Here is a 12,886-nt window from a genome sequence, read left to right as displayed (position 1 = left end):
GCCAAATATAAGACTTTCCCCCAAAACACAATAAAATGAGAAACATCTAGCTATGATCTTCAAAGTGAAAACTAGTATAACTACTTGCCAGGAAGTAGACAGAGCAACATTCCAGATTTAATGACACTGCCCACAGGTAATGTATTGAGTGCTGACTACCCACCAGGCACTGTGCAAGGCAGTTGTTATATCAACATATCTCACTGAATCCTCACAACAACTCTAAGAGTTAAGTAGTATTATCATCTTTGTTTTCAGAAAAACAAGACACAGAGAGGCTGAGTATCTTATTCAAGGTGACACAGCTAATGAGAAGAAAATCCAGCAGGCAGCGCTCAGAAGCAGACAGCAGGCTCCTCTCCATACCCCCTCCCTGTGAGTTCCTCCTTGACTCCCCAGCATTTGATAATTCCTATTACCTGCACAACATCAATGACCCATTTGTTTGTAGCTACAGCCACAAGGATGACCCAGACTTTCAGATCTTGATGGTAATGAGGAGCCAAAACTCATTCCGTCTACCATGGGCCAGGAGATAGGACCAATGAGGTCCCTGCCCTCAGGGAGCAAACTTTCTCAAGAGGGAAAAGAGACAATATTAACACAATATACAAGGTGTAATCTCCAATAAGGAGAGGAAATGAGTTTCTGTACACCTTCAGAGAAATGATAAGAGGAACTAAGGTCTGAGACTTCTGTAGACTTTGCTTACTATACTAGCCATTCTGGTATGACCTAAATCAAATCCCTTACAATTATACAGTGGAAGTGACAAATAGATTCAAGGGATTAGATCTGATAAGACAGAGTGCCTGAAGAACTATGGACAAAGGTTTGTGACACTGTTCATGAGGCAGTGATCAAGACCATCCCCAAGAAAAAGAAATGCAAAAAGGCAAAATGGTTGTCTGATGAGGGCTTACATATAGTTGAGAAAAGAAGCGAAAGGCAAAGGAGAAAAGCAAAGATATACCCATCTGAATGCAGAGTTCCAAACAATAGCAAGAAGAGATAAGAAAGCCTTCCTCAGTGATCAATGCAAAGAAATAGAGGAAAACAATAGAACAGGAAAGACTATAGCAATCTCTTCAAGAAAATTAGAGGTACCAAGGGAACATTTCATGCAAAGATGAGCACAATAAAGGACAGAAATGGTATGGACCTAACAGAAGCAGAAGATATTAAGAAGAGGTGGCAAGAATACCCAGAAGAACTATACAAAAAAGATCTTCATGACCCAGATAATCACGATGGTGTGATCACTCACCTAGAGCCAGACATCCTGGAATGGGAAGTCAAGTAGGCCTTAGGAAGCATCACTACGAACAAAGCTAGTGGAGATGATGAAATTCCAGTTGAGCTATTTCAAATCATAAAAGATCATGCTGTTCAAGTGCTGCACTCAATATGCTAGCAAATTTGGAAAACTCAGCAGTGGCCACAGGGCTGGAAAAGGTTAGTTTTCATTCCAATCCCAAACAAAGGCAAGGCCAAAGAATGTTCAAACTACCACACAACTGCAATTATGCTAGCAAAGTAATGCTCAAAATTCTCCAAGCCAGGCTCCAACAGTACATGAACCAAGAACTTCCAGATGTTCACGCTGGATTTACAAAAGGCAGAGAAACCAGAGATCAAATTGCGAACATCCATTGGATCACAGAAAAAGCAAGAGAGTTCCAGAAAAACATCTACTTATGCCTTATTGACTACTTCAAAGCCTTTGACTGTGTGGATCACAACAAACTGTGGAAAATTCTTAAAGAGATGGCAATACCAGACCCTGACCTGCCTCCTGAGAAATCTGTATGCAGGTCAAAAAGCAACAGTTAAGAGTCAGACATGGAACAACACACTGGTTTCAAATTGGGAAAAGAGTATGTCAAGGCTGTATACTGTCACCCTGCTTATTTAACTTATATGCAGAGCACTTCATGCGAAAGGCGTGGCTGAACAAAGCACAGCTGGAATCAAGATTGCCGGGAGAAATATCAATAACCTTAGATATGCATCCCTATGGCAGAAAGCAAAGAGGAACTAAAGAGCCTCTTGATGAAAGTGAAAGAGAAGAGTAAAAAAGCTAGCTTAAAACTCAACATTCAAAAAATGAAGATCATGGCAGCCAGTCCCATCACTTCATGGCAAATAGATGGGGAAACAATGGAAACAGACTCTACTTTGGGGGGCTCCAAAAGCACTGCAGATGGTGATTGCAGCCATGAAATTAAAAGACGCTTGCTCCTTGGAAGAAAAGCTATGAACCTAGACAGCATATTAAAAGGCAGGGACATTACTTTGCTGACAAAGATCCATCCGATCAAAGCTATGGTTTTTCCAGTAGTCATGTATGGATGTGAGAGTTGGACTATAAAGAAAGCTGAGCACCAAAGAATTGATGCTTTTGAACTGTGGTGTTGGAGAAGACTCTTGAGAGTCCCTTGGACTGCAAGGAGATCCACCCAGTCCATCCTAAAGGAAATCAGTCCTGAATATTTGTTGGAAGGACTGATGCTGAAGCTCAAACTGCAATACTTTGGCCACCTGATGCGAAGAACTGACTCACTGGAAAAGACCCTGATGCTGGGAAAGATTGAAGGTGGGAGGAGAAGGGGATGACAGACAATAAGATGGTTGGATGGCATCACCGACTCAATGGACATGAGTTTGAGTAAGTTCCGGGAGCTGGTGATGGACAGGGAAGCCTGGCATGCTGCAGTCCATGGGGTCGCAAAGAGTCGGACAGGACTGAGAGACTGAACTGAACTAAAGAATGTAATATTAACATATATAAACATTGTTACATTTCACCTACTTCCCAGGTGGTGCTAGTGGTAAAGAACCTGATTGCCAATACAGGAGACCTAAGAGACACGAGTTCGATCCCTGGGTTGGGAAGATCCCCTGAAGAAAGGAATGGCAACTCACTCCAGTATTCTTGCCTGGAGAATCCCATGGACAGAGGAGTCTGGCAGGCTACAGTCCATAGAGTCACAAACAGTCGGACACAACTATATATATATATATCTGAATTACTTTACTGTAGAGCAGAAATTAACATAACATTGTAAATCAACTCTATTTTAATTTAAAAAAAATAGTATGGCAACACAGTGGAAGCTATAAGGATCGAGAACACTGCTATTCCAAGTGTGACCCCTGGTTCCACATCTGCAGCACCTGGGAGCTAGCTAAAAGTGCAGAAGCTTCTGGCCAAACCATGCTTGCATATAATTCCAGGAAGGCCCTGACCCACAAGGGTTGAACTCAGCTGCTTCATCTGCACTAGGAAGCCAAAAACAGCTAATTCCTCTGGGCCAGAGAGACCTTGGTCTGTTGCCTTGTTGGAAGTTCAAGAGATGAGAGGAAGCGGTAGCTTAGAGGAAGCGTTCTGTCCTGCAGACAGAAGCCAAGAGAGGGCCTCAGCTGCAGATTTATCTGTGGCCGCTGTCTGCTGGCCTTGCTTTTAACCCCTCAGCTGGCAGAACCCAGCAACTGGGAGCCACCTGTTGTTTTTGTAGCCCCAGCATCACGTCCCTGTTGATGAAGGAATCAACACTTCACATTAATCAGGCCTTTCTGTGTGTAGAGCCATGTAAGCTATGCCCAGCACAACCTCACAGGCACCATCTACATACATAGTTGTGGAATGAAAAACTGAAAAACAACCTTCCCTTCCCCTCCACCCAACCATCCTCTAGTTGCTTTACCCCTTCCATACCCTCCGCATTTGTTTCTCTCTTTCCCGCTCTGTGTCTCTGTCTCTCTCTCCCGCTTTTCCCTGATCTCCTGCAGATTACTACCTCTTTCTTCACTAAGCTTGTTCCTGGAAGAGGTTGGACAGAGACTGACGGTGCCTCAGGGTTTAGAGAAACAATCTTATTCTAGCAGATTCTAGCCCCTTCCTCTGCCCGTCCTCAGGGCTCCAAGCACACACACAAAATCCAGCCTCGAGGCATCACTCAAGCATCTACTGACATGACCAAACAGGTTCTGTCCTGCAGTGGACATGGAGGGAAATAGAAGTGAGTTTTTGTTTTTTGTTTTTGTTTTTTGTAACTGAAGACACACAAAGGAGACTTCACATCTTGCAGAAAATAAAAATTTTATTCTTATCACATAAAACAAACTTTAGCAATTAAATGACTGCAGACCATACTCTCCTCCAGCCTGTGCCCAACTAAAATATGCATGCATTAACCTCACAAGGAAGCACTGATACTTCAACATTATCTATGATGGGTTTTAGTTCCAAGAGCTGTGAGCCTGAGAAACCGAAAAATATACTGAATTTTAATGGAACTCTGATTGTTAATAAAAAGAAGTAAATCCATAATGAGGAACACTAGTAAAAACAAAATGATTCCAAGTCTTTTAAGTTCCAGAATATGGTCAATGAGTGCCTTTTGTGAACCTCTTAACAAGTTTCTCAATTCTCTTTTCTTTTCCTTCTTATTTATCATTATAAGAAAACCTTAGGATACATGTAAATTAACCCAAAATATGTAATATTTAAATTGTATTAAGCCCTCCAGCAAATCACTTTTCCCTTATTTTTCCCTCAAATTTAGAAAGAGCTTAGATTTTTTGCCATAAAATTCAGAGTCAATTGCTGCAAGAAATATATTTCTTTGCCCATAAAGCTCGAATTTTTACAAATGATTAGAATAAGTTCAGCACTTCACATGTGAGACATAAGCGAAAAACAGTGGAATTAAAGGAAGTCTATTTCACCTAGTATTCAAAACATGATAAGGAAACATGGAGCAGGGTGCAAAATGTGGTTTTTTACTAGTAACACTAAGAATAAAACCAAAGCTGCCATGTACTAAATGCCAATTACTGCATCAAGCACAATAACCCTTTCCAGGGGTGACCTCGTTCAAAATTTAAACACGATTAAAGAAACAGAAAATTATTACCCCGTATTTCAGAGAGAATAAGGAAATTGAGGCTCAAAGAGATTAGGTCACTTTCCCCAATGTCACACAGCAAGTAAGTGATAAAACCAAGTTTAGAATCCAGGTCTTCTGCTCTATAGAGTCCATTCTCTTAATCACCATGATCTCTCACCTAGAACACTGAAGAGTCTCCTAAGTACCTGCATGCTACTCAAAGTATAGTCCATGGACCAGCAGCATCAGCCTGTTAGAAACACTGAATTTCTGGCCCATTCCAGATCTGCTGAATCAGTCTCTACATTTTAGAATTAGCAGGAGATTCGTATGTACGTTAAAGAAACACAGGCCTACCTGCTTTTCTCACATCAACCATGCCCTCTCACAAATTCATCATCCATACTGCATCCAAACTCTTTAAAAAATAAATCCAACAATTTTATTTGTCCCCTTAAGATTTCCCTGGTAGCTCAGCTGGTAAAGAATCCACCTGCAATGCAGAAGACCCCGGTTCCATTCCTGGGTTGGGAAGATCTCCTGGAGAAGGGATAGGCTACCCACTCAGGTATTCTTGGGCTACCCTGGCAGCTCAGCTAGCAAAGAATCCTCCTGCAATGAGGGAGACCTGAGTTCGATCCCTGGGTTGGGAAGATCCCCTGGAGAAGGGAACTGCTACCCACTCCAGTATTCTGGCCTGAATGTGGACTGTATAGACCATGGGGTCACAAAGAGTCGGACACAACTGAATGACTTAAAAAAAATATATATATATATATATTTAAATGGTCTCACAAATACCTTTGAATAAAGCCTGAAATTCGTTTACAATACAGGACTGGACTCTGCAAACTATCACCCATGCCTGCCTCTGCAGCCTCATCTCTCCCTTTCAGTGATTTGTATTTCCCAAGGACAGAGACCTTTCTGCTTATCAAATCCCAACACACTCTATCCTCCTTCCTTCTCTCCTTCAAGTTCTTCACTGCTTAGGATATACAACCAGGATCACCTCTGTATCAGCAGCATTCAAGGCTGTATCTCCAATGCATAGCAGCGCAGTGCCTGGCACAGAGCTAGAAGCAGGATAAATGTGCTCAGTAATTACATTACGATAACTCGACAGAGGGCCTGACTGTTTCCTTCATTCATCTTCTCTTTGCTCTTGCTATGATCTTCATTTTGTTGGTGGTGCTTTAATATTTATTTAATTGGCTGCGCTGCGTCTTAGTTGCAGCACGTAGGATCTTTAGTTGTGGCATACAGGACTCTTAGTTGTGGTATGCGGGATCTAATTCCCTGAAAACCAGGGATTAAACCCAGGCCCTTTGCACTGACAGTGTGGAATCTTAGTCACTGAACCCCCAGGGAAGTCCCTTATGATCCTCATTCTGTTTCTCCTTTCCTGTCCCCTATATCACTGCTTTTCTGGGACTTCCCTGGTGGTCCAGTGGTTAAATCTCTGCGTTTCCACTGCAGGGGGTGTCAGTTCAATGCCTAGTGGGGGAACTAAGATCTCACATGCTGCCTGGCCAAAAAGAAAAAGAGCAAACCCCTTTTCTATCAGTAACCTCATGACTATTGAAGTTGTCAGCTTTAGAAAGAAGCACTGCCATGTCTACATGGCCATTGCCCCGGGATTACTCATCAGCTAGATGACAACTGCTTCACTTTAACCCTGAGGCTCCTGAGATAGGCCCAGTCCTTTCTAGAAGTGGACACAAGGCCCCACTGACAGTCAGCCGCTTTTCAACCCAAGATTTCATATATAGATGAAACCAGAGATCAGGCACCTCTCAGCAGGCAACGCAGAGCCAAAAGCTTCACTATCTGCCTACACAAGAGCGTTTCACTGGGCTGACAAGATGGGTTATCAAATGTTGCAGTTAACTACACTTTTTTTCTAAAGATTTATTTAGTTTTGGTTCTACCGGGTCTTTGTCGCTGCGTGCAGGCTTTCTCTAGTTGTGGCTGGGGGATCTACTCTTTGTTGCAATGCATGGGCTTCTCACTGCAGTGACTTCTCTTGTAGCACACAGGCTGGAGGGGCATGGGCTTCCGTGGTTGCAGCACAGGGCCTCAGTAACTGTGGCTCCTGGGCTCCAGAGCACTGGCTCAGTAGTCGTGGCACACGGGGCTTAGTTGCTCTGCAACATGTGGGAACCTCAACAACCAGGAATCAAACCTGTGAGCCCTGCACTGGCAGGCAGATTCTCAACCACTAGACCACCAGGGAAGCCCTAACTTCATATTTTATATGTGTTGGCCAAGCTTGCAACTCTAAGAAAACAAATGACAGACACTTTTATAAAATAGGGATCTACCTCTAGTTTAAATCTTGAGTAAATATATTTTCATAAACAACTTTACATTAATAATAACAAAAATAAGATCCATTCATCAACTTTACATTAATAATAACAAAAATAAGATCTATTCGTCTATTAAATGCAAACTATTGAGTGCCTGAAAATATGCTAAAAGCTTTAAACACACTATCTTATTTAATCTTTATCATCATTTTATAAGGTACAAGTGCTTATTATCCCTATTTTACAGGAGAGGAAAGCAAAGGTTTAGTAACATGCTGAAGAGGCAGGGCTGGGATTTGAATCACAGGCCTTCATACTACCACTCTCTATTGCATCTCTGTGTTTTGCTATTTGAATCACTTTCTCATCTTAGAAGTCACGAACCTGGACATTCGCAAAGAAACAGTCCCTCAGAGGATGACCTCAAAGGCTGAAATTTTTCTCTGCAATGTAGACATTGAAAGCAACCTGCTACAGCCTGTATTTCAAAGCTGCATTTCAACATTAAAAGAGAAAACTGAGATTCAAGGGGGAAATGTGGGAACAGAGCTCAAAGGTGCTTATGAATGCAATTCCACAGATACTTTTTCAGTGTCTACCAGTGGTCAAGCAATATGCTGGAAGATGATTGATCAGACTGTCATTTAGAAAAGAGTTGGTGGGACAGGGGTGATGAGCAGAACATGTCCCATAATGACTGTCTCAGGAATGTTTAGCCAGTAATTTTAAAAACTGCTGCTTTAATTTTTATATGTATTTATTAATATTTGGCTATGCATGGTCTTAGTTGTGGCATGTGGGATTCTTCGATCTCAGTTGTGGCATGCAGGATCTAGTTCCCTGACCAGGGGATGAACCCAGGCCCCCTGCTTTGGGAGCACAGAGTTTCAGCCACTGGACCACCAGGGAAGTCTCTGAAACTGCTACTTTATTATCTAATCAGGCAGAAACCATCTTTCACACATGAGAGGTGAGAGTCACCTACTTTATTATCTGTGAATACATAACTGAAAGAACCAATGTATCTTCTAAAACAAAAGTTTTGTATAATTCAAACAACTCATGTGTTCATTTATGATAACCTATATTAAAGGATTAGATTTCAAATGTATGTGATTGCAAACACAATGTCAGATTTTGTTATCATGTCTCAAAGGACAAAAGAGAAAAGAATAATAGCCAAAACAAGACTAAATTCCCAAAATACAAAAGGAACATCCTGAAGCTGCATGTACATAAAAAGACAGGGACACAGAAACACTTCCTAAAGCATTCCACCAAAAATTATAGGGATAAGGCAAGGGCAAGGGTACTAAGTCGAAGAAAGCATGAGCCTAAAAGGTTACATCATACAGTACTACGGGGGCTTCCCTCATGGCTCAGACAGTAAAGAATCTGCCTGCAATGCAGGAGACCCAGGTTCGATCCCTGGATTGGGAAGATTCCCCTGGTGAAGGAAATGGCAATCTACTCCAGTATTCTTCCTGGAGAATCCCATGGACAGAGGAGCCTGGCGGGCTACAGTCCATGGGATCGAAAAGAGTCGAACATGACTGAAAGACCACCACCACCACCAGCACCACTACTTCTACTACTGCTACTACAGGACTATCGGGCCTCCAGAGCCCTGTCTCCAGGCAGAAACAGAATATTTCCAACAAAGGCATGAGATGAGGACTGTGACACATGATGTACCTCACTCCCCCTTTTTTTTTTACTTCCCTAATTTTTAAAATGAAAAAGCTAATTAGTTTATAAGGTCATTCTAGCCCTAACCCCTTAGCTACTTTTCATTCATGAGGCCCTATATCTAAAGAGAGATGAGCATATAAAAATACTCAAAAAACATTTATTGAATTAATGAAATATCACCACCTTACCAATAATAAGAAACAAGACTTTACAACAATCAGTACTGGTCTGTGGCCTGAAAGAACAAATTAGGAGAGAAACCATTATCTAAACAGCTTCACATCTGATGTTCCTGCTAGTTGACTGTTGGTAGAATGAAAATAACCCAGGACTTGGAAAGAAGACGTTTGGGTCGAGTCTCATGTCTGAAACCAACTGACTGTGTGACCTTTGGCAAACTGCTTTACCATCTGGGCCAGTTACCTGTTCTCTAAAATAAGGGTATTATAAAACTATTTATAGCTAACATTTGTGAAATGTGTACTATATGACAGGAACTGTTCTAAGATTTTTGCCTCAGATTTAAATGAAGCGATACCATTTAGTGTCTAACTACAGAGACAACATGGTATAATGCAAAGATTCCAAATTCCATACTCTGAAAGGATGGGCTCCCTGTACGTTTCTCTAAGCAGATACCATCAAGAAGACAGGGTTACAATGTCGGTACTTCTATTCACTAACAAGAGGAGAAGGGGACGACAGAGGATAAGATGGTTGGATGGCATTACCGGCTCAATGCACATGAGTTTGAGCAAGTTCAGGAAGTTGGTGATGGACTGGGAAGCCTGGTACGCTGCAGTCCATGGGTCCCATGGGGTCGCAGAGTCGGACACGACAGAGCGACTGAACTGAACTGATTCACTAGATGAGTTAACTTCGCCACGTTGCTTAACTTTCCTAGTCTTAGATTTCTAACATGGAAAATGCACATGAAAATGGCTGTTCCTCTCATATAGCTCTTGAGAAGATTAAACTATAATAACTAAAAGTAATGTCTATTTATAAGACAGATATTACATTTTATTACTAGATGTGTGACCGCAGACAATTCATCTTCGCAAGTTTTTTTTACTCATCTACAAATGTGAGATATAGTATTCACTGTTTGCAAACATGCATAATCCCTGCCTAATATACTTAGAAGAGCGTATACTATAATCTCCTATACTTAGTACTTGGAAGAACGTAAACAATCAACAAAAACACATTTTTACTAACCCTATCTCAATAGACTCGGCTCTAGTGGCTCTAGCAGGTGGACGCAAGATTGGCAGCCAAAGACGCAACGCCAAGTGGAAGTTGTAGTTCCGAGTCAAGGAGCTGCTCCACGCAACGGCTGAAGGGAAACTTCATCTACCAGGAGACACCTCACCACGCCAAACGGCGGACTGGGAGGTGGTGTACCAGCCCTCCGGGAAGCAAGAAAAGGGACTGCAACTCCCAGAAGCCTCAGCGGTCCGGGCCGCCGGCGAGAAAATGGAGCCAGAAAGTGGAGAGTTCAGGTACACCACCTTAACAGGCGCGAGTTGGGGCCGCCCTCGGTAGTCCGAGACCCGGCAAGTTTCAGAGCCTTTCTAAAACAACCTCTGGCCGTATTTTGTGCTGGTTCCCAGCACGTTTTTCAGAGGCCCACAGTAATAAAGCTGTAAGTTTGCAAGGGGCAAACTTTCACAGGCAAGACCTCATTTACATTTCAACTCCTGGCAGCTCCTTAGGCCACTTGGGCAGGGAGCGTTGAGCTCTTTTTTCCAAGGTATGCACGTGAGTAGCTGGTCATACAGCAAAGGCAGAATTTGATCCTAGAGAGGAGGCTGCAAATCCAGCTCCAGTTTCACTGACCGACCTTTTTTCCCTACCATACCTTTAAAACCCCCACGTTTTCATATAAAAACATTAAGCCATAAAAAGATGTAAAGAAGTCCAACAAAGTACTGATTTTTCTCCTCCTATAATGAATTATTTTTTTGTGTTTCTTAAATACCAAGTGTAAAACTGTCTCCCAAAATACTGCCTTCCCTGTACCCTGCTCGGCTCTTCTCCTGGACACGTGTTCAAACCGCCCCCCTCCACCGCGGGAACCAAGAGCTGGGTGTTTTTAACACTGATCGTTATCTGTTGCAGCAGAAGGTCCTGCTACTTAACAGTGAAACTGAAAACCATCTAAAGTGACCAGTGCCAACTACACCACCAGGACCGGGAGCTGGGGCCTCCCTGGAACCGCTGGCGTGACCCCATGCCTCAGTTTACCCACTTATAAAATACAGCAGAAGAGGGGCAAGTTAAGATTAGGGCTATGCTCAGGAACAAGCCATGTAAAGGCTCGGTGACGTGGGAAGGTCCTCCGGACAGACCCCCACCACGTCCCAAGTAGCTGCGAGGACCCAGTTAGACTCCGCCCCACTGGGCCGCCGGAGTAATGACCGGACGCGTGTGGAAACCCGGACCTGCGCCAGACAAACGCTGTTCGACTTGAGCTTGCCCACAGCCCCTACCTTCCAAGATCTTGGCAGTTGAGAAGTAAAGGCAGAGGGAGGGAGCGCTGGGCAGGAACAGCGCCTGGGCTTGTGCCCACGGGGGTGGCTGCCTGAGGTTCCCGGGAGCAGAGGGCAAAAATTCCCGCGACTGGACAGAACAGAGCAGGGACTACAACTCCCAGATGCCTGTGCAGTATGGAAGGGACCCAAGATGGCTACCCGTCCGTGGACAGGGCCGCGGGCCAATAGGCGCAGAGCACGCGCCTACACCGGGCCAATCAGAAGCTACAGTAACAAAATCACTGTTTAGCGGCCGGGAACACTGTCCCTCTCTGAAGAGAAGCTGAGGTGAGAATCTCCTCATTAAGAGTTTCGTCATAGTTCACACAGTTGTTTTTTTTTTAACCAAATGTTAAAAAGTAACATCATTGTTTAGGCTATGCTATATTTTTGTTTCCTTCTTTCCTCCCAAATGCGTTCAACTTACTCCCCTCACTATTCCTCACTGAATTTCCTGTCACTTCTTCGCCTCATTCCGGATCTTTTTGATTCCTAAAGCCTTTTCTTTTGTTTCTGTCAGAACGTGGCCCGCAGGCCTTACATTGATCCAGTTTATGAGTGAACTCCGCCTTCCCTGGTATCTTAACTAAAATTGTACCAGGAATGGACAAGGCCATTCCTTTCCTCTTTTTTGTATGTTATTTTTCTCCTTAGTTCTTACCCTTAACCAAGCATTGTATATAATTTATCTTTTTTATCATCTTGTCCCCTAGAATGAGGGCTTCCCTGATAGCTCGGTTGGTAAAGAATCCGCCTGCAATGCAGGAGATTTCGGTTCTATTCCTGTGTCGGGAAGATCGCTGGAGAAGGAATAGGCTACCCACTCCAGTTTTCTTGGGCTTCCCTTGTGGCCCAGTTGGTAAAGCACCCGCCTGTAACCTGGGTTCGATCCCTGGGTTGGGAAGATCCCCTAGAGAAGGGAAAGGCTACCCACTCCAGTATTCTGGCCTAGAGAATTCCATGGAATGTATAATCCATGGGGTCTCAAAGAGTTGGACAGGACTAAGCGATTTTCACTCACTCAAGCCCCTAGAATGAAAGATCTGCTTTAGATTTGGTGCTTTTATTTCTGATCATTGCACTGTTTCTATTGGAAGTATAAATACAGTATCAGTAATACATATAGTGTTAACATTTTATATGTATTAAATTTATATAAAATTACAATATAAATTTATATAATTATATGTTTATATACTATAAAATTTGTTATAATCATTTTATATATTATATATAAACACCCATAATATATATATTACACACAGTATATATATATATAATCCACACTCAGTAAATATATTTTGAGGAATTGAATTATTCTCTATTCTCACTTGCTTTGGTACAGATAAATTAAATTTGTCTGTGACCATCGTGGGGCCCTTGTGCTTGCTCTGTTTAAATTCAGAATCAATCTTCTCTGTGTATTCTGTGTCCAGTGCCATGTAGACACTGG

The 12,886-nt window shown here is 42.8% G+C and overlaps 1 protein-coding gene across 13 annotated transcripts in view; it reads right to left on the bottom strand.

Annotated features, from left to right (window-relative positions):
• FHIT (fragile histidine triad diadenosine triphosphatase) overlaps positions 1-12,322 on the bottom strand; it is a 1,512,191-nt gene extending 1,499,869 nt beyond the window's left edge. For 6 of the 13 annotated variants that reach the window (XM_061128183.1, XM_061128180.1, XM_061128177.1 and 3 more), the window contains exon 1: positions 11,392-12,306. The gene's annotated coding sequence lies outside the window, so the exon portion shown is untranslated. Of the gene's footprint in view, positions 1-10,117; positions 10,144-11,391 lie in introns of those variants that run through there. The other 7 variants (XM_061128190.1, XM_061128195.1, XM_061128193.1 and 4 more) reach the window with 5 other exon arrangements.
• Positions 12,323-12,886: the final 564 nt, after the last annotated feature.

The sequence above is a fragment of the Dama dama genome, chromosome 24 (genome assembly GCF_033118175.1).
Source record: "Dama dama isolate Ldn47 chromosome 24, ASM3311817v1, whole genome shotgun sequence".
In the NCBI taxonomy this organism is placed as follows: domain Eukaryota; kingdom Metazoa; phylum Chordata; class Mammalia; order Artiodactyla; family Cervidae; genus Dama; species Dama dama.
Note: the sequence above shows the minus strand (reverse complement) of the source record. Positions and strands in the feature narration are given on the sequence as shown.